The 24301-nt window shown below is 37.4% G+C and overlaps 1 non-coding gene across 1 annotated transcript; it reads left to right on the top strand.

Annotated features, from left to right (window-relative positions):
- The first annotated feature begins 14895 nt into the window (after nt 1-14895).
- Nucleotides 14896-14968, top strand: TRNAT-UGU (transfer RNA threonine (anticodon UGU)). Its single transcript has one exon. It is a non-coding gene; the product is annotated as a tRNA-Thr (tRNA).
- The last annotated feature ends 9333 nt before the right edge of the window (nt 14969-24301 follow it).

The following is a 24301-nucleotide window of genomic DNA, read 5'->3' as shown; positions in this document are numbered from 1 at the left end:
AGTTAATAATAGCTAGGTTCAGAACTATATAAATACGCAGGAACAAGATTCAAAGAAAGATTCTTATTATTTTTAAGTAAACTTTACTCAACTGGTATCCCCCCCAATAGAATGGAAAAAAGCAATTGTGATTTCTATCTTTAAAAAAGGTAATAGAGATGACCCTAAAAACTATAGAGGTATCAGTATACTAAATTCCTGTTACAAAATATACAGCAGAATCTTAAATAGCAAACTAATGAAATATTCCGAAAACTTTATTTTAGAAGTACAGAATGGATTTAGAAAAGGACGATCATGTATAGACCCAGCCTTTTGCCTAAAAGTAATAATAGAGAAAAGAAGAGAATACAATTTAGAAACACATATTGCATTTATTGACTTTGAAGAAGCATTTGACAAAGTTAAAAGAAACATATTATTTAACATATTAAAAGAAAGACAAATACCAAATAATATCCTAAAAGCTATCACAAGTATATATGAAAATAATCAAATACAAATAAGATTAAATCACGAGCTATCATAAACGAGAAAGATAAACCAAGGGGGTTCGTCAGAGATGTCCCCTCTCAGCAACACTTTTTAATATCTACTTAAATGAAATAAAAATTTACATCAAGGAATTAAACTTTCTCCTACAGTAAACTTAAACACTCTCTTCTTTGCCGACAACCAAATGATAATTACAAATTCTTAAGATAACTTACAGAAAGCTATTTTAGATCTAAATGAGATATCCAGATCATGGTATGATAATATCAACAGAAAAATCAAAAACAATGCCTTTAAAGGACACAATCCAGCAAGAACTAAAATAGTATTAGATAACAAGATCTTAGAACAGGTGAATTCATTTAACTACCTAGGATGTATGATCCCGTATGAAAATGAAAAAGATATAAACGTAAAAATTGCAAAATATTTAAAAATAGCAGGTGTAATTAACTCTATATTAAAACAAACCAGACTAAAAGTACACAATACATTAGCCCTACCGGTCTTAATGTATGGAAGCGAAATCTGGACAATAAAACAAAAAGACAAACAAAGATTAACAACAGCAGAAATGAAGTTTATGAGAAAAACTGCAAAGTATACCCTATTTGATCACAAAAGAAACGAAGATATTATGAAAGAATTAAACCAAGAACCAGGAATAGAAAAATTAAAAAATATAAACATAAATGGATGGAACACGTTCAAAGAATGAAAACAGAAAAATTACCAAAACAAGCCTTAAAGTACAAACCATTAGGAAAAAGAAAACCAGGACGTCCTCTTAAACGATTCAACGATGACTTCTAAGGCCGGAACAGGCCATGCTAGGCCTAAATTCTTGATACGCATGATGATGATGATGGTGATGATATAAGTTAATAAATAAAAGGTGTAGAGTGAGTTCATGTCTTTCGTCATTGGTCTTTAAGAGTATAAAAAGGACGCTGAAAACTCCTAAGGGGTGGGAGGGGAAGTAACATAAGAGCGGAGAAAAAGACTTCGAGTAATATAACTCAGTGGATACTTCTAAAAGGGTCGTTAAATTTTTGTCGGTTAAAAGGAAAAGTCTCTAAAAGAAGACAAAAGTAATAAAACAAACCCTTAAAAGATAAATTAGAACCTATGTTGAGACATCCCAAAAAAGTGGTATCACAACAAAAAGCTATATGATAAAACAAAAAAGATACACACAATAAAAGGACCTGTCGGTGGTCGGTCCTCAACAGGCAGGGGGATCCCTCCCCTCGTTCTTAGTCCTCATTGCCCTGCATCCTTCAAATTTTCTCTTACTACTCTATGTCAATCAAAATTATTTACAAAAAAATGAGTGGAATATACTACATAGTTTAAAAAGCCTTATAAAAATAGTGTACTTGTGATTATCACTAAGCCGTATATATGCAAAGGCTATATTAATAAATAGAGGTAGACAAATAAAGAATGTATATGTATAGAAGCTACATAAATAAATAAAAGATATATTATAATTATAAATTCTAAAGCATTCAAAAAAAATAATATTTTTTTTGACGAGATGGGTGAAGCAAAAATGCTTTTCATATTCCCCGTCATCTCTAAAGAAAATGTATGGATAGGGTAATATAGGAATATAAGTTCTGATCATGGCAGGAGGGTAACAGCAATAGCCGAGCCTCAGTTTAAACTTCATTGGCTACAACATTGTCATCCATTATCCTTCCTCGGTACCCATTTTAGTAGCTTCGTACGACATGCATGGGCGATTTTTAAGTAAAGCCCTCTCTAAAAATTAAGACGATCCTCTGGACCACTCTCAGCGTTGGTTCCACTCAGTGACCCCCCGCTCCCACCACCACCACTGAGCAGAACCACTCAAATTCCAGGGGAAAGAATCCACCGACAAGGCCCCTCACGGACCACGCCAGAGAAAACCCTCTCTAAGAACAAATCTAAGCCCCCCCCCCCCCACACACACACCGGGAGCAAAATTCCGGAAGAAGCCTAAGAGAGCGAAACTCTACGTCCCATTTTAGTTGCCTCTTACGACATGCGTGGGCTATAGTAGCGCGGTATATAAGTATAAGTAAAGCGCTCTCTAAAAATTAAGGCGATCCCTAGACCACTCCATAGTGGCCGAAAGATCGTCCAATCAGCGTTGGCCCACTCACTGACAAGTTCACCCTACTACCGAGCAGAACCGCTCAAATTCCAGGGGAAAGCATCCACCAAAAAGGCCCCTCACGGGCCACGCCGGAGAACACCCTCTCCAGAGACTCAAAATGCTCTCTCAGGGCAAATCCCCCGAAATCTAAGCCCCCCCCCCCCCTAAAAAAAAAAAAAAACTCGTCCCATTTTAGTCGCCTCTTGCGACATACATGGGTTACAGTAGCGCTATTCTTAGCCCGGCCACCACACGCAGTATAAAGCTTGCAAATAATACATTAATAAAAGAAAAAAGGTGTAATTAAATTGCACAGTCCTAGTTTGAAGATTATAGTATTAAACTAGATACAAATTTTTAAATGAAACTTATTTATATATACATTCGTTTTAATAACAAAATACTGCTTAATTTCAATTATATCATTGACAGTATACATAATATTTTGCAATGCCAAAAGCCAGCAAATGCGTACCAAGTGCTGCTATGAAAAAAATAATTACGTTCATCTTAAACAAAAAATTATTTTAAGTTAATCTTTGAAATTATTTTTTATTTCTTCTCTTAGTCTATGTAATTTCGTTTGTCTCCTTTTTACACTTATTTCTCGATCTATCTTAAAACACGAAATAAGAGGTAGTCACAAACTTAATAATTACAAATAGGAGGGAAAAAATTGATGACATCACTTCCGGTATTAAGTACAGTAAAGTAAGTTGGTCTTTTAAGATCGGTGATGAACGAGTAAGACAGTGTAAGGACAGCTGAGTTATATTTGGTAATTATACATTGCAGAGAAAAGTGTGGAATACATCTCGTCTGTGTTTTCTGATGACAGAAGAGGAAGCTTTAAGTTCGTCATCCCTTGAATTATATCCTCCGATGTCTGAGGCAGCGGAAGATCATCAATTATCATAAGTAGCCTGAAAGAAACGCCTTAAATGTAGTTTATAAATATCTACTCTTATTACAGAAGATTAAGTGCGATGCTATGCTGCCTGATGTGCATCCATCTTCTTCTGCGACCATTACTAATGAGATCTGTGTGGGGGGATTGCGAGAGGACGTTTTATTCGTCGAGTTCGCCGTGACACCGGAACCCGTCTTTAGTCCCCCCAAATCACAGGGATCTGTACAACAAAGAGGTCAAACGACAAGGAATGCCACATTAAGACCGTCATGGCGAATGACTTTTCGCCCGCTAAATAAGCGCGCGCTATTATTCATAATTGAAAGTGATAAATATTCCCTGGCTCGCGCGCCTCTCATGCACTATTTGTCTTGTGAGCTTTAATCAACAGTACTGATAACGTCTTGCGGAATCAAAGCCCACTCACTGCTCACAAATAATGAGTGGATGAAAGGCAGGGGGTACTAACTAGGGAATAATTGTCTCCAAGAATCCCATCTACCTTAATGATATGGCGTTTTGCTAACATTTTCTCTTCACCGTCCGGACATTTTTTTTTTATCTTTCATTTCCTGTCTGTTTGTCTCTGATCTTTCCCCCACCCCCTCGCACAACACTGCTGTAGTGCTGAAATTTGCTTAAAAGACCAGGTAATCATCATTACTATGAACCCCATTAATAAAAAGTCGATGCCGTGCCGTAACTGCGGCACAAGAATCGCCAACAAATGGCTGTAGTCTCGTTCTTGTTTCGCATTAAATACCCCCCCACACACACACACACTAGTAATGAGTTAAGTAGGTTTGCAGGTTGTTGTTTCATATTTTTAATTATAGTTCCGAGAGCTATTTAAAGGGACTTAGCTGTGTGCTAATAACAATGGATAACAGAGTAATTGTTCACGGCTTATTAAGGCCAATATTTTCCTAATTTGACACGCCTCAGTGGGGTCGCGGAATACACTCCAGCTGTAAAGCCATTCAACTCTTCTATTGCTAGACGCTTCTTCCACCAACAATCAGTTTCTAATGTGCGTAAAACTACTTTTTTTTTAATTCTTTATTTTTCTCGCTAGAATGAACACGCAAAATGTTTCGTGTACAATTTGAACTTAAGAAGTAATTTAAAACGATTGGTGTGTATGCTCTTTCTTAAGTTACGACGTTTGTTTAATTTTTTTTAAGGCATTTCTTATTATTTTTAATAAACATAAAATTATCCAAAATGTTGCTATTGAAGGAAAAAAAAGGATTTTATAATATCAATGTATAATAACTTTACCCAATTGAAAACAGTCAATAAATAGAAGCAATTTTATTGCTTTGATTTTAAGAGTCCTTATAAGGATTGGCTTAAAGGGGCGAAGCAAGAATGCTTTTCATCTTCCCCGTTATCTGTAGAGGACAGTGTAGGGATAAGGTGTTATTGAGCTATATAAGCTCTGATCATGGCAGGAGGGTAACAGCAATAGCCGAGCCTCAGTTAGAACTTCATTGGCTACAGCATTACCCTCAAAGGATGGGAATGGCTTTATTCGTATCGAAATATAACCTCCACTGCTTTGATTTTAAATAAATGCATACATAAATAAAAGAAAAAGGTGTAATTAAATTGCACAGTCCTAGTTTAAAGATTATAGTATTAAACTAGATACAAATTTTTAAATGAAACTTATTTATATATACTTTCGTTTGAATAATAAAGAAAGGAATGAGGTAATTCAACAGTTTGCTTGTTCTTTTATGAATAATGTCTCTGATTTTAATGAGGTTTTTGGACAAATAATTAGCAATCTTCCTAATGAAGATCAAGGTTAGAAATTGGAATGATAGTGGATATCCGGGTTTATCAATGCACAAGCACTATAGATGCTATCTTTTTATCTCCGGAGAAATCTGCAGATATATTTATATACGCTATCTACCAATAATTGTCCGGGCAATTTACAATTGATACTGGCAGGTAAATCCTAATATCCGGTATGTCCACCTTGGCTTTGATCACCTCCTGCATCCTCTGAGGGAGGCTTCCCGCCAATGTGCGGCAGACATCAGGTGGAATTTGTCTTCATTCTTCCATCAAAGCAGCACTGAGCCGGTTTTCGTGTGCCGTCCATTTTAACACCCTCCTGTTCCTGCCAGCAACTTTCGGCGGCCGCCCTGGGTGTTTTCCTGCACTAGTGATGCCAGAACGTCTCCATTTGTTGATCACATCGCCAGCCGTTGATTTTGGGTGCTCTAGTTGAACTGCGATGGCTCGTATGGACACGCCACAAATATGACAGCCCACGATGACACCTCTCTCGAAGTCAGTGAGTTCACATCGTGTTGCAATACCACACGTATTCAACTGCTTGAAATATCGCTTCCTAATATCTGTACACTGGTTTTTATGCTATTAACAAACCTGGAATGTTCCATAACTTCAAATAACAGGGGTATCCGGACAATTATTGATAGATAGTGTAGGTTCCCTATCTAACCACCCCCAATGAAATTCATGGAAAGTAATTATATATTTATTGGTATCCCAAACATTAACAGCATTCGAGAAATTTTTCTCAATTTGTGTTAACCAATGGGATGAAAGTTTCCACAGCTGGTTCTATTTCAACCGAAGACTGATTTATAGCATTTTTGTAACCACCCACCACTTCCCAAAAGATTGATGATCACCTACTAGAAGTACATGACTTTGAGTACTCACCAAGTAGCAGCCATTACAAGAATCAAAACTCGAATTTTCTCCTCATTTTTATGTATCTTTTTTTAAAACTTTTCTTATATAAATCACACTTAAGAAGGCTGTTAGCCTGTAGAACATTAGTATTCGTATACGAACCAGGCTGGCAAATAATTTGAAAAGCTGAATCTGTGGGTATAGTCATGATAAAAATATTATAACGGCTTTCAAACATGAATTAACTGGCTTCATATACAGTAGATTTCCTTTGGGCAAAACAGACAAACTGATTAAAAAAAAAAAAAGTTAAGATCAAAGGAATAAAAATCTTGAAGAAAGTTTGGTGGATTATAGAGTGATCTCCCACAGTGAGTTGCTGGTGTCCAAGTAACAGTAATTTCCGAACCAGTGAATGAGCAACTGAGAGAAACAATACACTCACTTTGTGACTGACCTCCTAAATCCAAATGACCTGCAAAAAAAAAAAAAAAAAGTTGAGTTGGCTTATCTTAAAAAATGCCAGTTTGTTCCGAATCTTAGTGTATTGAGTGCTCAAGCTATAGTTGCAAGGTACAAATTAGTGCTAACATCTTGTGTGTGTGCAGCTTACCACAGCCATACACAGAACTGTGAAGGGTCCATTTGAACTGAATTGGGAGTAGTTGTTGTTTTGGTATATTAGCCGAAGCAACTAAAGCTTTGAGGCAAATTTATGATGTCTGTGAATTTTGGAGAAGAAAAGAAAACCTCTCCAACCCCGTATGAGAAATGTTAACTCGGTTAAAAAGAGCTCACAAGGAACGAATAACGAAACGTGGACAATTTGTAAAACAGACAAGACTGTGTTCAGCTGTTATATGCAAGCAATTTTAGGAACATGTTTAACTTCCAAAATCTTATAGGGTCGCACCCTCGACACATTTCACACCCTTGCCGAATTCAGCCAAGAGACATAAGAAGATACATTATTATCCATTCTGTGGATAACGTGTTTGTTTATTGTAAATAGGGGATTTCACCGAACATTTGGAGACATAAAAGTGAATAAACTGAACACAGTATTAATTATGCTCCTATTATGTGTGTCAGTTCTGTATAATTCCAAGAGCAGTTTGCAAGAAGAACTCAGTAGGGCTCCGTAGGCTGGTTTAACTTAGATATGGCTGAACTATGCCCCTTCATCTATGACTTGAACCCAGAGCGTGCAGGTATGTTGAGTCTCCTCTTCCAAACCAACATGCTGAGGGTCGAATCCCACGTTGGGTGGGAATGTCTGACAGATAAATTTCATCGCCTCCCCCCCGGTGTGAGACCACTATCATCCTTCTTAATAGAAACCGGAAGTTGGATGGAAAAAAAAAAGTTACGGTTTTGGTCTCTGCAGAGAGCTCGAATTAGTATTCCAGCACAGCACGGTACTCAGTACTATAGGTCTTCCTTTTCTGGGTACGATTTCCATTGAAAATAAATAAATTAATAAAATAAAGTTACTTGCAGTTACTACTTTGAATTCAATATTGGGGAATAACTAAATTCTCTGTGTATTACCCAAAACAAAGACCTCTGACGTAACTCATTTCCTTTGCTAAGTGTGGTTGCATGCATTCAATCTCAGACTTTCAGCCCATATTATATATTTAACTCGAATACTGCGTAGTGCCTACTTGAAAGTAGAAACAGCATACACTTACCTGCAAGCATCGGGACACGAGTGCGCAGCGACACCTGGCGACGCAATCTGAAAACACTTTCTTTTGACTTTGCAACAAACTTGAAGTAAGTGCGAGGCGTCTTACGGATGTTTAAGATCAATACAACGGAGCCTAAGAGCAAACTGGAACTCTTCCAAGTAACACGGGCACATTAAAGAGACAATTTTTCTTTCGTTTAAACCTATCTGAAGATCCGGAAATGGAATGTTCCTGTGTGTCAAATAAATTCTAGAGAGCGACACAGCCGGGTATGAGATGTTAAAACATTAACCCTCATTCTTCTCCCCAATCCCTCCCTCCCCCCAACGCTACCATCTTTTAAATGTATAGAGTTTATTGTATTTTAGGAATATGTGACATCCGGAGCATGAAAAACTAAAGTCCACCTTGAAAAATCAATAGCGTAAACATAAGATAACAACGCTTGACTTTATCTTAGTAATTGGGACATGATGTAAGATGGTGAACTTACCGTGTTTAGTAATGAACGCAGGACATTTTCTTCGCGTTATGCTGTGGTCATATTTCAACGAAACATGCTGTTTACATTCTTTGGTTTTTTTCTTAATTTTTTTTATGTCGGAGTTGAGTGTTCTTTGCTGTTTTAACCGTAGCACTATGAGTACCACGATATAATACAGTTAAATGACAATTGAGAATAAAAAAAGATGTAATAGGTAGACGGTTACATTGTGAATAAAAAACATAAGATCAATTTGTTCTTTATTATTTTATACATATTAGTGACAGGTTTTATTTACTTTTTATTTTCGAGTATTTATTTTTAATTACTGGCTAAATTCACCAGTAAAAAGTTAATACGTATGCATCATAAGAATAGTAATAGGACTGGCTGGTTGTATTGCAGCTTTAGTGTTGTTTCACGTCATTTAAAAAATGTACTCTATCTATATATTTAAGCAACTATGTGCAATTCATCGTCGAATGTTAGAAATAATTTATTTTTTTTATGATGTCTGTAAGAAGCACGATATAATAAATACAAATGTAAATATTAAATTTAAAACAAAATTCTCAAAATTGGAATATCGAAATTATGTTCATCAGAGCTGACCAAAAAAAAAAAAAAAAAACCGCACAGATCCTACATGCAATTACAGTACATCGAACTAAGCCTCATAATTTGTTTTTTGCTTTCATAACATGACGACGATTTATTGGAAACGGCCAGTACAATGTCATGACTGTTGACAGTTCATGAATAGTGCAAGTTTTCTATTTTTTTACCTGTATTATATATTTCTTTTTTCCATATATATGTAATGGTTTCTAATTTTCAAATCGAATACTGTGTCGCCTCATTACTGAGTTCGGTACTAAATAAATAATAAGAAAATAAAGCAACAGATAGCGATTTAAAATTTTTATATTCATAACTGTATATATATATGATCACGAGCACTGGACATCTGCCTCGAGGGATCAATTAGCTACAATGTTAAAAGATTTTTTTTTTTTCGCTCAATTCTAAGTTTTATTGTGTGTATTTTATATAACAAAATCGAATATGTTGTTATACAAACGCACTGCTGAAGACTTAAGTAATGTTAAACTCAACTGTGATGAAAGTTAATTTTCTATCATTATCATGATAATTCGAGAGCATTTTATCGAAGAAAACATTCGGAATGGTCTGAAGAATGCATACAGTGATTTGCAATTTGAACTTTTGGTTTTCAATCTGTAGACATCGTCGATAGGAACTTTGTCATGTTCGCAATGAACAACGTCGCTATCCTCACCTTAACACTATCTTACTGTGTATACACTCGAGTTCAACACTTAAAACGGACCCCAGTTCCTTCGTTATTCATCGAGAAACAAGGAAGAGAGAAATGTTGGCCTCATTCCGTACGACTTTATCTTCGCCGTCCCTTTGTCTTCATCTCTGACCTTTTGATCTCGCCATGGCCGGTCGACTGAGAACTTTGGTTAAACGGCAGGAAGAAGGACAGCGAATAGCGGGGAAGAGCCAGAAGCTGAATATTCAGAGAGCGTGCAGCGAGGCTACAGCCACGGGTGACTAGCAGAGCGAAGTTATGGTCAAGCACAAACAAAGGCACCCTCTCTGAATGGATCGGCGTATGCAAACAGTGAAATGGAATCTCGGGTGGTAGCCGCGTCTATCCTCCAGTGTCACACAACAATTATGCGTTCTTTCTCGTGGGACAGGTCCATCGGCTCGTGTCGGATGTGTAAACAATTAAGCGCGGATGTCACTGGAACGATCTTCTAGGAAGAGATAAAATACAAACTTAGCAAGGAACTTGGCAGATCTGCTCTCAGAATTGAATAAGTAAATAAAAATAACTTAAAAGGGATTATATCGCTATGTTTCGGGTAAATGGACGAGTCAAGGTCATTGACGGTTGCGGCAGTGGTGCCTTTTTTTTTTTTCCTGTTGCAATCATGAATTGCTGGGTGATATCGAAGCATCTTGAACGAAGATGATGGTCGTATTTCATGGAGTTCCTTTCATCTTTGGAATCAACATCCGCAGATGACCCCACGCATCGGCGAAGGTAAAATCCTCTTACTAGTACGTCCATATGTAAATCGTATTCCGAGATCGTGCTAAGCCAAGCTAATAGGATTTATTTGTTTATTTTGTTGGTGTTTTTTCTTTTCCTTTTTTGCGTTGAAAGAAATGAATGTCACCATAGTCGTTGAGGACTTTTGCGTGGGACAAACTTGCATCTCTTCCTCCGTATCCCCCATGCGGAAGACAAAGTTTCAACTTTCCACTTAGGTCCGTTTTCTTCGTGCAAGAGGAGATCTTACTTACACTCAACATCATGAATTTGTGCAGCTCGTAAATCTTGGTCGGCTGGCGAGTACAAATATTTATAAATGTCAGAAATATGGTGGCCCCCATAAATCACAAGCACGTCGTAAAACTGGCCCCGCTTGCTTGCCTGCCTTAAGAAAGGAGATTTCATTGTAAACAAAAGTAGCAACACAAGACCGACTCTCCGCACTGAAATTTCTCCGGAAGAAATAGATCGCTACACTTTATATTAATGAAGTTTCGAATGTGTATCTCACTCGGAATTTCACTAACATGTTCGGAGTTTTTAACGTCAACTTTTATCCCTAAGTTTGAATAGTGTGGGAAAACTTACGTATCGTCCGGTCTTAAGTGGAAAGATTATATGAACACAAAATCAAAAAATACTGTTCCAATTAGGTTTTTTAAAGATAATAAATACTTAAATAATTCCTTTTATATATAAAATATAAGAATAAAGTAAGTTATATAAGATATTTATAAAGTTAATAAAATTTTCCAAACGTATAAAACTAATTTTTGACAGTCGCAAATACACCTTTTTTTTATTACTATAGATTTTATTGTATACTGAGAAAAAAATAATTTATATAATATTTTCATAATATATAATAATTTCACAAGAGGGAGTTATGATCAGTATCTAAGTTTAAATTGCGTATTTTGGATAGAATTTAGACGAATAAAGGTTAATAGCATTCAATTTCGTTTCGGCATTCTAGCTGTATGTATATTAAAAACTATAATAACATGTATGAGCTTCGGAAATGACTTTTAATGTAAATCCTACTAATGAGAAGTTGGAAATGAACTGTATTAGTATTTTCCCCTTTTCTCAATTATTTACAATACTATGAACTACTGCAGGTATAGTCGGGTTGGTGAACTCCACGCGCCATAGCAGCTATTTCAATATTTTTCAATGAAGACAAGGGGTTGAGTCTAAAAGATGCAAATTCTATAAAGTGATTTAAGGGTCGTGTTTCAAATTTTTAACCAATATTCATGAATTGTAAATTTTTGACAAAGACTTGGATCGCTCTTAGGGACTTCAACAGGTTACAAATCAGTAATTATTACCTGTCAAATGCGATATTATTTGAAAAGCAGTACTATTCCATATTAATAATTGATATGGAAATGAACTCTACTAAACAGTGTTTAGGAGCTATTACACAATGCACCCTTTTAGTCGTAATTTAGCGAAAAAGCTTTGAAGTTGTTTGCAACAGTTTCTTGAAGTGTAATTAGTTTTACTCAGCGTAACCGTGTTAGCGAAATAGCAGGAAAGAGCTTGCAGAGAATAGTGGAGTAAATTTAGTTAATGTCCCTAATCTTTGAATAAAACAGTTGGTTCTGAAACAGCAGATTGCGAGCGTGCAAATAAACGAGTAGTTCAGATCAACGTAGTTTATATTCACAAATATACGTTAACAGGATTCCTAAATCTATGGAGTATTAATTCCATTCCCATCAGTCCCAATAGACAAGCTCTCAAGAAAATAAATGTTGTTTATCGCGTGATAGTATTTTTTTTTTTTTTTTTGGGCTTTGTCCAAGCTAAGTCTTGTGTTGACAAGAGAGAATTCTCTATGATGGAAAACTAATGAGTTGTCTTACTCCCACCAAAGCAACAAACATGTCCCACCGAGCGAGAAAAACACAGCGAAGAAGGGGGGGGGGCAAAAAAATGTTGACTTTCTTCGTAAATATCAGTAGGACTACAAGATAATTAAGTAGCTCAGCAAGCACATTTATTTTTGTCACAACTGGATTGGTGATTACGGAAAAATCCTGCCTCCTGAATGCAGTTTGTTCTGCTACATGGAAGTCGATAGAGAGGGGATCAGGGAACAGATGATGGAAGACTAGATCTGCATAAAATAGAAAGTAAGAGAGAATAAGAAGATGAAAGAGTAAGGAATTTATCTTCTCTTCATCCACAAAAATCGAAATTTAAAGGTTTTTATGCCATTTCATCTTCCATAAGAGGCTTTTCTGCCTCATTAACTCCCCCCAGCGCTTCGCTATGTCCTCACCTCTGTGGAGCGTGTTTGTATATGACAACGTGTGACCATGTTTTATGGCCATTTACGAATAGCAATGATAGGCATGGAGGGCGTTCTCTAATGTGCTCTTTAGGGATTACTCCCTTTGAATTCATTACGAGCCACGCCCAGTGAGATCATTACACAACTCTGCGCTGGTCCATATACACAGTTTTCCTTGTTAGAGGCGCGCACACCAGTATTAGAATTGCCAGATTGCTAAATCCACCATTGAATTGTTTTTTTCCCGTTGTTTGTTTATAAAAATACTGCATAAATTACTTAGATTTCATCGCAATAAAAAATATAAACCTGTTACGTATTTTCATACACAAACTCAAATAGCTTTATGATCGTGCACCTTAATAGCTAAGCCTATTAATAGTTGTGTGATTTGAAGCCATTCTTCCACTGTAATGAGTCCATAAATAATTCTTTTTGTGAAACGTAATGCTACACGTATTACAACTTAATAAACATTGCATGCAGTAAAATTGTTATATTATTACTATGGACACCAACAATGTGTTAGTTGGATGAAAATGATAGCATCTATTCACCAGTAGCAGCGGGGATTAAATATGACCAACAATTACCCACACTGCATTAGATTCAACTCGCGTGATAAAAGCACATGCGTCTCGTTAAAGACTTGGCACGTGAAACAAATGAATGTAATTATTAAAATGAATACAAATTAAATAGATTAAATGAATTTAAATTGAGTTGACTTTATTAAAGATAAATTTAGTTAGAACTTTAAAATGCCATCCAAGAAATAAAAGAAAGATAATGCGTATCGTAAACCATAAATACTAAAGCGACTATTGAATGTATTTCGACTAGAAAATGCATACCCTATAAATGTTATATAAGACGGAGGAGGGAAAAAAAAATAAAACAATAATATATGAGAATCAGACATAAGGTCATATGTATACAGCCCCCCGTTGGGAGAATCTAATATTTCTTTTTGCAGTCATTTCTATCAGTATATGAAGACAAAGTCCTTTGTCATCACTCTTCAACTGTTCGATCGATAATAAATTTATTTCCGGTGGACACATAAGGCGAAAGTAGACTTCTGTTGCCAAAGATGGGGGCAACTTCTCTGTAAATAGAGATGGATTTTCGGTGGGCACCGGTACACGACTTCCATATATACAGCGTTTCTCTTCTCTTCACTTCCAAAAATCAGTGCGAGATGCAGACAAAAATGGAATATTCCGCCAGTTTAGGGAGCATTTCTTCGCGAGACAATTGGCGATATATATTTCTCTGTAAGTGCGACACGATTGGGGAAAAAATAGCTTTGTGGTAATTCAGTACAGTTGCATTCTCCTTTTTCTGAGGTAGAGAATAGCTTAGAAGAGATCTATCTCCATCTGTTTTAAGAACAAAACTCTCCTGGGATTGGATAAGCGGTGATACAATCTTTTCCTTCTTCGCCATCCTCCCAGCAAGCACTTTTTTGTCGGTGTATGTCTGTTTCTCTCCTTCTTTCTGTGTGTAGCTTGATCAAAGGTACCTTAGGCTAGTCACAGTGGTAATGAGGAAGCGTTAGTGGATGATATTTATTCCCCCCCCCTCTAGTCTTCATCTAATAGAAAGGTACGTTTACCAAATGAACGCCACTGCTACTTATTGAAAATAATGCGAATATACTTGTCTTCGTTTGGCTGAGTGTGGCAAATACCACAATGGTTATCCTTGTTTGATTCTGCTTTTCTCTCTTTCTGCCCTTTTATTCGTGAAAAAAAATTTTTCCGCAGCGAAATGGATTCCAAGAGGTATTCGCAACGAACTCTGTTAAAATGCAAACAGCCGATAATCTTTTAAATATAATTTAAAAAATTAATAATCATAAATATAACTTCTCTCCGTTATAACAGATGCATTTGTTAATTTTCTAACTTTCCTGTGTGTGTATATATATATATATAGTTCAAATTTATAGCCTTTGCCATCAGCAACCATACTGCTTGTAATATATTTCACAATAATAATTTCCTATGCTGCCATCTGATGATAATTTATGATTCAATGACAAAGTAAAATTCTTAAAGCCAAATATAGGAAAAGTGAATAATGACGCCTTCGTAGCTCAGTGGTTAGAGCACTGGTCTTGTAAACCAGGGGTCGTGAGTTCGATCCTCACCGAAGGCTAAAATGTAATTCACTTTCTTTTGTATCATTTTGTGTATATTATGAAAGCGCGTTCGACCTTGAAATCATTAAGAGTTTTGTACCGTCTGCAAATATGTGATTAAGTATTTCAATCAGTTGCCATCCAATCTTTCCATACCAATCGTTATTGTGTGTTGTCTGTTGTGAGTTTTATCATGTCCGTGACTGCGGCCATTTATCCGTAACAAGCGATACAAAGCCCTGATGTGTTATCTGCAGTCTAAAAGCCAATGGGCAAATGTACCGAATGGAGACAGACAACCTACACGCAATACCAGCCGTATTTAATGTCTACTTATGAGATCATGGCATAGTACGATGGTTAAATACAGACACATAAAAGGTTTAGACGTTATCAAGGAAATTATCTAGCACGTTATGCAACAATAGAAACAAGTTACACTGTTATTAAGTACACATAGAAACATCCCCTAAATCTACACGCTAGGCAGGTTTTGCTCGCAAGCCGTTAGGGGAAAAATTCCACTTATAATAGCCATACAAATTATTAAAATTAATTTTTTACATATAATTACAGATTTTGACGAAAGATGTCGCAATTAAAAATTAGACTGATAACTTCGTTTGTTGATAGATGGCGCAGAGATTGAATAACATGGTTGATAATATAATTATTTTTTTACATATAATTATAGATTCTGACGATAGATGTCACAATTGAAGATTATTGAAATTAATAACTTCGTTTGTAAAAAGATGGCGTACTAACTATTGTTGAATAATGTGCTTGAAACGTTATTGTATTTCATCGAGTTGTTGATCTTTAATATTGTGGAGTTTATTTTTTTTTAACATAATTTCCGAAAAGACTTCTTTTTGTAAAAAATAGGGTGAAAACGGAATTGAATTCTTGTGTTTGTAACCATTTGTTGTATATCAACTTTCCGCTATAAAATATTTGTTTGGAAGCAACAAACACAAGCAAAATGCGGAAAATATCTGCTATTTTTAACTCGTCTAGTCCCACTTTCCTCGGATGCTTCGGTCACTTAGCTCACAAAGCAAAAGGGCCGAGTTGCCTGTAAGGTTTTTCTAGGTTAATGGTTCCCGGTCGAAAGTTGTATCAAAAACTGCACCCCAAGATCCATAGAAGCGTCAGTCACTTTCAGTATGCCTTCGTAACCTTTGGCGTCATGTTGTCATCAGTGTGCGGATCATTTAACCGAATCTCTGCTACTCTAGCGAGACAATGTTCCAAAAAGATGAAACGCCTTCTCTACTGAATGAGGTAGAAAAACGGAAGGCAAAAGAAACATAAAAAAAAAAAAAAAAAACGCGCCCAAAAAATAAAAATTAACAATCAGCTTCACGAGGCGCGAGATATGGCAACAATGATTAGCGCTAGGCAGCTCGCGCAGTGATGAGTTTGCCATCCACAGGACCGGACGCCAGAGAAGGAGACAGAGAAAGGCGCGCGCGCGCACGCACACACATGTGGCAACATCTGCTATCAGAGCAGCAAAGATGATGACCTTCTTCTAAGAACAATGGAAACAGGACAGCTTAGATAGACGTAATGAGTGTTGTAGTAAATAGAAGAACTCGTTAGATAAAGGCAAAAGAAACTCAATTTTACTGGTCCACATACCGGCACAGTCAGCAGCCACTTAAAATGCCCGAGTTTTCATTAGTTGCCCTAGCACAGCACTTATGAGTCGCCGGTTTAGTTTTAAATTAAGACTTTTTACGTTGTAGTGTTTGCTAATATGACAGCCGTGCAGCCTTTCCTGCAAAGCTTTTTCAACCCCCCCCCCCAGTCCTCATCTCTCCTCTCGCTGTCCGAACAAAAGCGAGCCCTGTGTTATTCGAGAGAGAGAGAGAGAAAGACTATTTCAGTTCTTTAACAGTAGTGGAATGAAAAAGATTTCTAATAGCATGCTCGGGGCAGAAACAAAGAAACAAGCAATAAGCACGTGCCCCCAGCACGCGAACAAAAGGGACGCGCGAATATGTAAATACTTCTGCTGCTCTCTCTCTCTTTCTCTCACTCACGCGTTTCGAACGTTAAATTAGATTTCCTTTATTTTAACACATCCTTTGAAATTCATTTCTCTTCGCTTATACATTTCGACTGTTTTTAATTCTCCAGTTTAAAATAACGACTTCCCTATTATGACGCTGGTAGTTCGAGGTTTACAAGATCTCCACACTAATTTAATTACGACTAGTTTTGCATGAAATAAACACCTCGACTAGCGAATGGAGGAAGGGAAATGACAACAATGATGTTATAGAGAGAGCAGACTTCAGCATCCGCTCGCGTGGTGGAAGGGTGATGGAATGAGATTGAAGATGAAAGACTGGAGAGTTTTCGACTGCACTTATTATAAAGCAACCCGGATTGGCGGAGTGCCCGGAACAAAACGAACTGTTTGAAACAAATATATAATCAGCCGTACATTAATAGAATTTATATCTCTATTGAAATAAAAATATGTAATAATATGCAGATAATACTTCGTATTATCCGCATGTTATTACGTGAATAACCTGCTCAAACGAACGAGTAGGTTTTAAGCTGCTTAGTTAGAAAAAGATTAAATTTTGGGTTAGGTACGAAATCAGTGGGCGAGTCACAAAATAATTGTCATTACGACTGTCAACTAAATGCGTGGGTGTTCATCAGATGGGTGTTTCGCAGGAGAAAAATCCCGCCACGTATGAGACCAGCTAACTATCCTCCAGTTGAAAAGCTTCCACAGACTCTCCTCATCGTAGACGAGATGCGAACGCAGGTCTTTTCAACTAAAGGGCGCATATTATTTTTGTCACTTTCTTTCGACTGTGCTATGGAGGTGAAAAATGTTCATATTTGACATCCATTATCTCTCCAGTATCACACTACATAAATGGTGATACTGAAGAGATAATGGATGTCAAATATGAACATTTTTCACTTCCGTAGCACAGTCGAAAGAAAATCACGACATTTATCCTTCTACTGGAATCTTGTATGACACCAGGAGCCTTTATAAGGATACTAGGGGGGGCGTAGCCCCCCCCCCCCTCGTTCCGGACTGGTAGGCCGGTTCTCTTTGAATTCTGATGACTCGAATTTTGAAGACTGGACACTCAGGGTAGCCTCTAAGTTTCAAAAAATGTGACATAAAAAGGCTTATCATTTTATATATATAGGGTAGATTACTGAGGATATTATAAGGATATAATATCCTTATAATATGGCGAAGTAGCCACCTATCGTCGGGAGAGTTTCACCTTTCCTCTTTTCAAAGAACACACCTGGTTAAGCGACACACATGATGCTTATCCTTGACAAAGGCAACAGAAAACTTCAAATTCCATATGCAACTCGATTATCTATTTAACAGGGTGATCAGGTATTAGTTATCTTTAGAAGACCTTTAATTTCTCTGCGTTTCTGAAATCGAATCTATTTCTTTTTTATTGGAAGTTTTTCACTTGATAATTAAAGATGCCGAGAAATTATAGATTTGGTTTAATCCTTTATCCAAGTGTAACCAAACAAAGCTCGCAGCCCAAAAGAAGATTCTTAAAGTTCTTAAAAGAACTGGGCGATGGACTGAGTCCTTGACTCTTTATCCTGTCATCTGAATGAAGAAAATCTGTGTGGATGGGGTGTTATTGAGCTAAAAAGCTCTAGTCATGGCTGGATAACGGCAATAGCGGAGCCTCAGTTAAAACTTCATTAGCTACAGCATTGCCATTTGTTACCCTGGAAGTCCTGGTTAGTAAGTAAAGGGTAAAATCTCAAAAAATCGGACGATCTCTAGGCCACTCCATAGTGGGCGAAAGACCGTCCATGTCTCAGCGTTGGTTCCACTCATTGACGGCCGCCCCGTCCTAGCACCCCGACGGGCTCCCCGTTTAAGCAGAACCGCTCAGCGTTGGTTCCACTCAGTGTGGGCCGCCCCGTCCTAGCACCCCGACGGGCTCCCCCACTACTGAGCAGAACCGCTCAAATTCCGAGGAAAATAATTTTCACCGACAAGAACCCCTCAGCGGGCCTGCCGGAGAACACCTTCCCCGGAGACTCAAGGTGCTCCCTTAAGGCAAACCCTAAGGGGGCGAACTCAAAAACGCACACCCAGGATAACAGCAACAGCCGAACCTCAGTTTACTTCCTTGGTTCAGCATTGCTAATTGTTACCCTGATTAGTAAGTAAAGGGTAAAATCTCAAAAAATCGGACGACCTCTAGGCCACTCCATAGTGGGCGAAAGACCGTCCATGTCTCAGCGTTGGTTCCACTCATTGACGGCCGCCCCGTCCAAGCACCCCGACGGGCTCCCCGTTTAAGCAGAACCGCTCAGCGTTGGTTCCACTCAGTGTGGGCCGCCCCGTCCTAGCACCCCGACTCCTGAGCAGAACCGCTCAAATTCCGAGGAAAATAATTTTCACCGACAAGAACCCCTCAGCGGGCCTGCCGGAGAACACCTTCCCCGGAGACTCAAGGTGCTCCCTTAAGGCAAACCCTAAGGGGGCGAACTCAAAAACTCACACCCAGGATAACAGCAACAGCCGAACCTCAGTTTACTTCCTTGGTTCAGCATTGCTAATTGTTACCCTGGAAGTCCTAAAAAGGACTCTTTCCTCCGAATTTTCCCAAAAGAAGATTCAAGAAATGCAGAAGTTATATATTTCCCATATATAAGTATTAAAAAGGTGTATCACATTTTTATTAATACTCTGGATCATAGATAGATGTTGAAAGTCCCGCTGAGACCTCAATAAAGGTCGAAACTAATCTGATAAGTGGCCCTTCTCATGATAGATAGCATTATACACGTCTGAAAGGAGGTGGACTTTGCATTATGGGATACTAAGGCAATTGATGTCCTCTATGTACAAATAACCCAGTCGTGAAGATACTTCACGCTCAAACTTTGTTTGCTTACACTTGGATAAAGGATGAAACCAAGTATATAATCTCTTGGCATCTTTAATTTATATTTATTTTTTACTTCCGGAAATACTGGAGACATGAACATCCTTCAAATAAAAAAAAATGGAGAAATATGTTGAACATTTCGTATTGGTCCACGTGTCGTCTCAAGCAAAACCTCAAGGCCATTAATGTGCGGAAGAACTCTTTAAATCATAAGCCCATCCATAAATGAAGGAAGAGAGAGAGTTATTGGCCATCGAACTCTTCTCCCCTCCCCACCCTCAAGAAAACAGGGCACATCGGAAAAGTATTGGGAAACAGAAATCAATTATGGTATGAATCTCAATGTAATGCTGACTCATGATCTTGGAAACATCTAATAACAACCACAATGCACTTTTTTAAATGTGGGGGTAAACACACACACACACACACGAAGAACCCCCCAAATAAAAACTTACGATATGATTGGTTAGTTGGGATCCTAGAGAAACTAACAACGTCGGTGACTGCCCCAATTATAATAGGCAAATGTTACGATACATTTGAGTTTCCAAGTTGAGAGCCGAAATTTTACAACGTCCAGCAAAAAAGATAAAAAGACTTATTTCCGACCACAACGAGCCAGATTACAATCTTAAATTCGGAATTTTGATCTTTAAAGACCACAATTTTCTATCAAGTGGAATGAATGAGTTATGTCGTCAGTCGTTAGGGGTCGCTCATACGGAGATTAATTCGTGGTTTTATTTAAATGTGTTTTTGTCGTACAACTCTCCGCCTGCTTTATGACCGACATAAACGCCCCTATGTAAGGACATTAGCCTGGCGAAAAGGAAAACCTGGACCCAACTTCTGCTTCGCTTTCTTTAGCGCCACGAAGGAGTCCAGTTAACGCTTATTATTTATGATAATCATAAACTATTTTAAGACTGATCGAATGAAACCTCCAGACAAAAATTCGACAAAAGAACATAAAAACTTGGAAGAAAATTATAGTTTTCTTAAGAGAGAGTGAGAGAAGAAAAAAATCGAAGATATAAAACTTTTAAGAAGCCGCAGAGAAAACGTAATGATTACAATGAAGTATTAAACTTTGCGAGGTTCTTAATAATGTATAAAGAAATGAGAATCCTAGAAGCAGACAAGAGATCACAGAACAAGTCGTATTTTAATTTTCCATGGCAATGTTTTTTGGGTGCCGGTAAGCCGACAGTAGAAGTGTTTGTGAGAAAGATAAACTACGATATGGCATAAAACTGCCATAGAAAACGTTAAACTGCAAAAAAGTTAGAAGAATTTGTAAAATCGAACCCAGATTTGTTTGATATAAATGCTACACAAGAGATGAGTGGTTTACACAATTCCTTCTTTAATGTGTTGCCTTTGGTTGAGACTACGATGGAAGCTGGTCTCCGGTAAGCTTTGCATGACACTTACTAAGGTCATGAAAAGGGTATTATGTGTGTGTGTGTGTGTGTCTGTCTTCTCTATCCTGGTTTTCTTTCAAATACATTACATTTAAATAAATTGTTTGATCATTTATTTTAAATGTATGATAAATGAACTTCATTAGGTGTTGTGTCTCGCATAATACACTGATAAATATATTTTTACAAACATTCCTATTGATTTGGAAATCGATTGGTAGTTAGTTTTTTTTTATCTTTCATAATCGCAGTGGTTGAGGGCATTTTCGATAGGCGACAAGAAAAATAATGTGCTTAATCTTATCTTGAACTGGATCTTATCTTAATCTTATTAGCATTGTTACTTATCACTGCTAATAATCGACCATACAAGTTTAAGCAATGCAACGTATAAAGGAAAAATTAGCGCAGCAAGAAGTAGTGTGACCATAGAGATTAAAATGTTAATTCCATGTACATGGAGTCAATATGGCATCAATTAAATGCACTGATAATATAAAATCATATTTGAACAATATATCAGTATATATCAGTATATATACAGGTGGTGCATGAAGTGCAAGAATATTTGAAAGAATATCGAATAGCAAATGATAAAAACTGCTGCTAAATCATAATGGAAGAAGGTTGATTTGAACTCAATAAAACAAACTAGGATCATGACACAAGCATGGTTTTAACTGTAGATCCTCCCGTCACTTTGTCTTTATGGAAAACAACCACCTCCATCTGAGACTCGGGATGAAATTCGAACTCCATACGTCTTTCTGTGGTTCTCTTATTATCCAAGGTGTCTTTTCGCATCAATCATTGGTGTGCAAAACGACTTCGCACTATTTGAATCGCTCATAAATTTCCAACAATTGATCAGCTTTGTTGCCAAGAAGACCCTTTTCTTCTCAATGGGGGCAATAAGCGGTCCGCTTGACTAATTTGCTGATAGAACGTGACGCGCGAAATTCAAACCCATTAATTTCAGATAGTTAAGTAAAGCAATAGATTTTTCCATTCCGTGGGAATTTCTCACAATCCACCTTTTAATTCCTTGAAGAAGTGCAAGCAAGGCGTGGAAATAAGCCATTAATACTTTCCAAACTGGTGGCCACACAGTAATAACATTTATTTCATCCTCTCATGGATGAGCGTACTAAATCTTCCCTCCTCCTCCTGAAGAGCCATTTAGTTTGCAGTTCATGTAAAAGAGCAAAACTCCTCTCTTCCAACAAAGTGAACACAACTTCACATAAAGAGCATTAAGTACCTGTCGAGTTTGCACCGTAAACAACACATTCCGCATCTCTTCCTACTTCTCATCCATCTCGTGTGACGAAGGGATGCTTAGGAAAAGCGCCGTCTTCCATCTTTCGGGAGAATCCGTGTCGTCTCTTATCAACAGGACATTTGTTGCTTCCGACTTAAAACAAGCTGCTCTTTTAATGGACTATATTAATCGTCACGAAGAAGGGGGAAGAGAAAGGAAGACTTGTATTAGAACCCCCGTCTCCTTTTGGGGAGAAACTGTAATTCCCAAAACGTATTAATCTGCTCTGCTGGTTTGAAACGAGTGATCTGACACTTGGCTAATTTTGACTGTGCTGAAAGCACTTTTGTACGCATGCGCTAAATTACGTCACTCATTAAAAAAAAGTCCCTTGCATATAACTATGAACATCGGAGTCTTCAGTTGATAAACATCTGTTCAGTATTTACTCACATTTTCTCTATTCAAAACAGTTTACTGTTTCGCCATATTGGGCGTCATCAGCTTTAAAAAAAAGTAAAGGTTTCTTGAGACGGTTCCATTTCTTTTGCGCACATTGTTCGAAATAATTTACCGTTTTTTTCGCCACTGTTGCGTCTCATCACTTTCGAGAAGATTTCTATTATTGTTCATTTAAATTTAAAAAAAAGAAAGAAAGATCCTTTTAAAAAGGATTTCTTGAAGAGGTTGCATTTCTTTGTTCACAGGATCTCTGTAATCAAAACAATTTTCTGTTTCGCCCCTATTGTGTCTCATCAGCTTCACTAAATTTCTATTATTGTTCATTTTCAGATGATCCATTTCTAAGGTGGCGATGACGTCATTAATAACGATATAAATCACTGCATTTTTACGAACTTTTTTGCTCTTAAATTATTTTCATTATTTAAGAGCATTTGCTGCTGATTTCTTTATTCCGAATAGATTACATAATTGAAAAAGTCAGTAATGAACTTGATTTTCTTAAGAGCAATCAAGAAAAAGGAAGGGAGAAAGAGCAACAAAAACAGAACCCCAATCGAAACTGTCCCCCTCACAGTGTGTTTCACGTTTTTTTTTCCTTTCCACATAATTACCCAAAAAGCACTCACAGACATCTATTTTATCATAAAGGGCTAAGAAAACATACGCAGTTGATAGCCGCAGTGTTTCTCCCATTAAAACAGACTACCGGAGAGAAAGAAGGATACTGAAAATAGTAATAGTAGTAGGACAGTTTTCCCCTTTTTATTCACGTGTTCCTATTAAAATCACAAGACAAATGGTCCACTATTTAGTCGACATGTAGCGTAATTAAAGGAAGTCGTCAAGACCCCGGGGGGACATTTTCAACGTTAGGGCTCATTACTCGGGTTGCAAACGAAGTGACAGAGAAATAACACAAGTTGAGAGAGAGAACGAAAAAAAAAAAAAAAGGCGCCCTTCCCATTATCCCTGGCTCAGGAGCCCTAGACATACCGTTGCGTTTAAATCCTCATTAGGATACTGCTGCAATTAACTGGAGGAGTAGTCTACCAGGCGACACTGGAATATAGTGCTTAGCAAGAGATAGTGGTCTAACGACTTTTTTCCCTCCTCTCACACATAGGGTTGGGGCCAGGCGCGTGCTTATGAGATGTGACTACAGGCTGTATTTTTTTTTTCAACTTCTAAGTACTGGCAGTTGTCTGTAATTGTAGCTATTAAGACGCTATATCGCGTCCTATATTTTAGATGCTGTGGACTTGGGAGCAT

Source organism: Typopeltis vanoorti, chromosome 18 (assembly GCF_054136105.1).
Source record: "Typopeltis vanoorti isolate ZY-2024b chromosome 18, IOZ_Tvanoo_1.0, whole genome shotgun sequence".
Taxonomy (NCBI): Eukaryota; Metazoa; Arthropoda; class Arachnida; order Uropygi; family Thelyphonidae; genus Typopeltis; species Typopeltis vanoorti.
The sequence above is the reverse complement of the archived record's forward strand: the minus strand, read 5'-3'. Positions and strand labels throughout refer to the sequence as shown.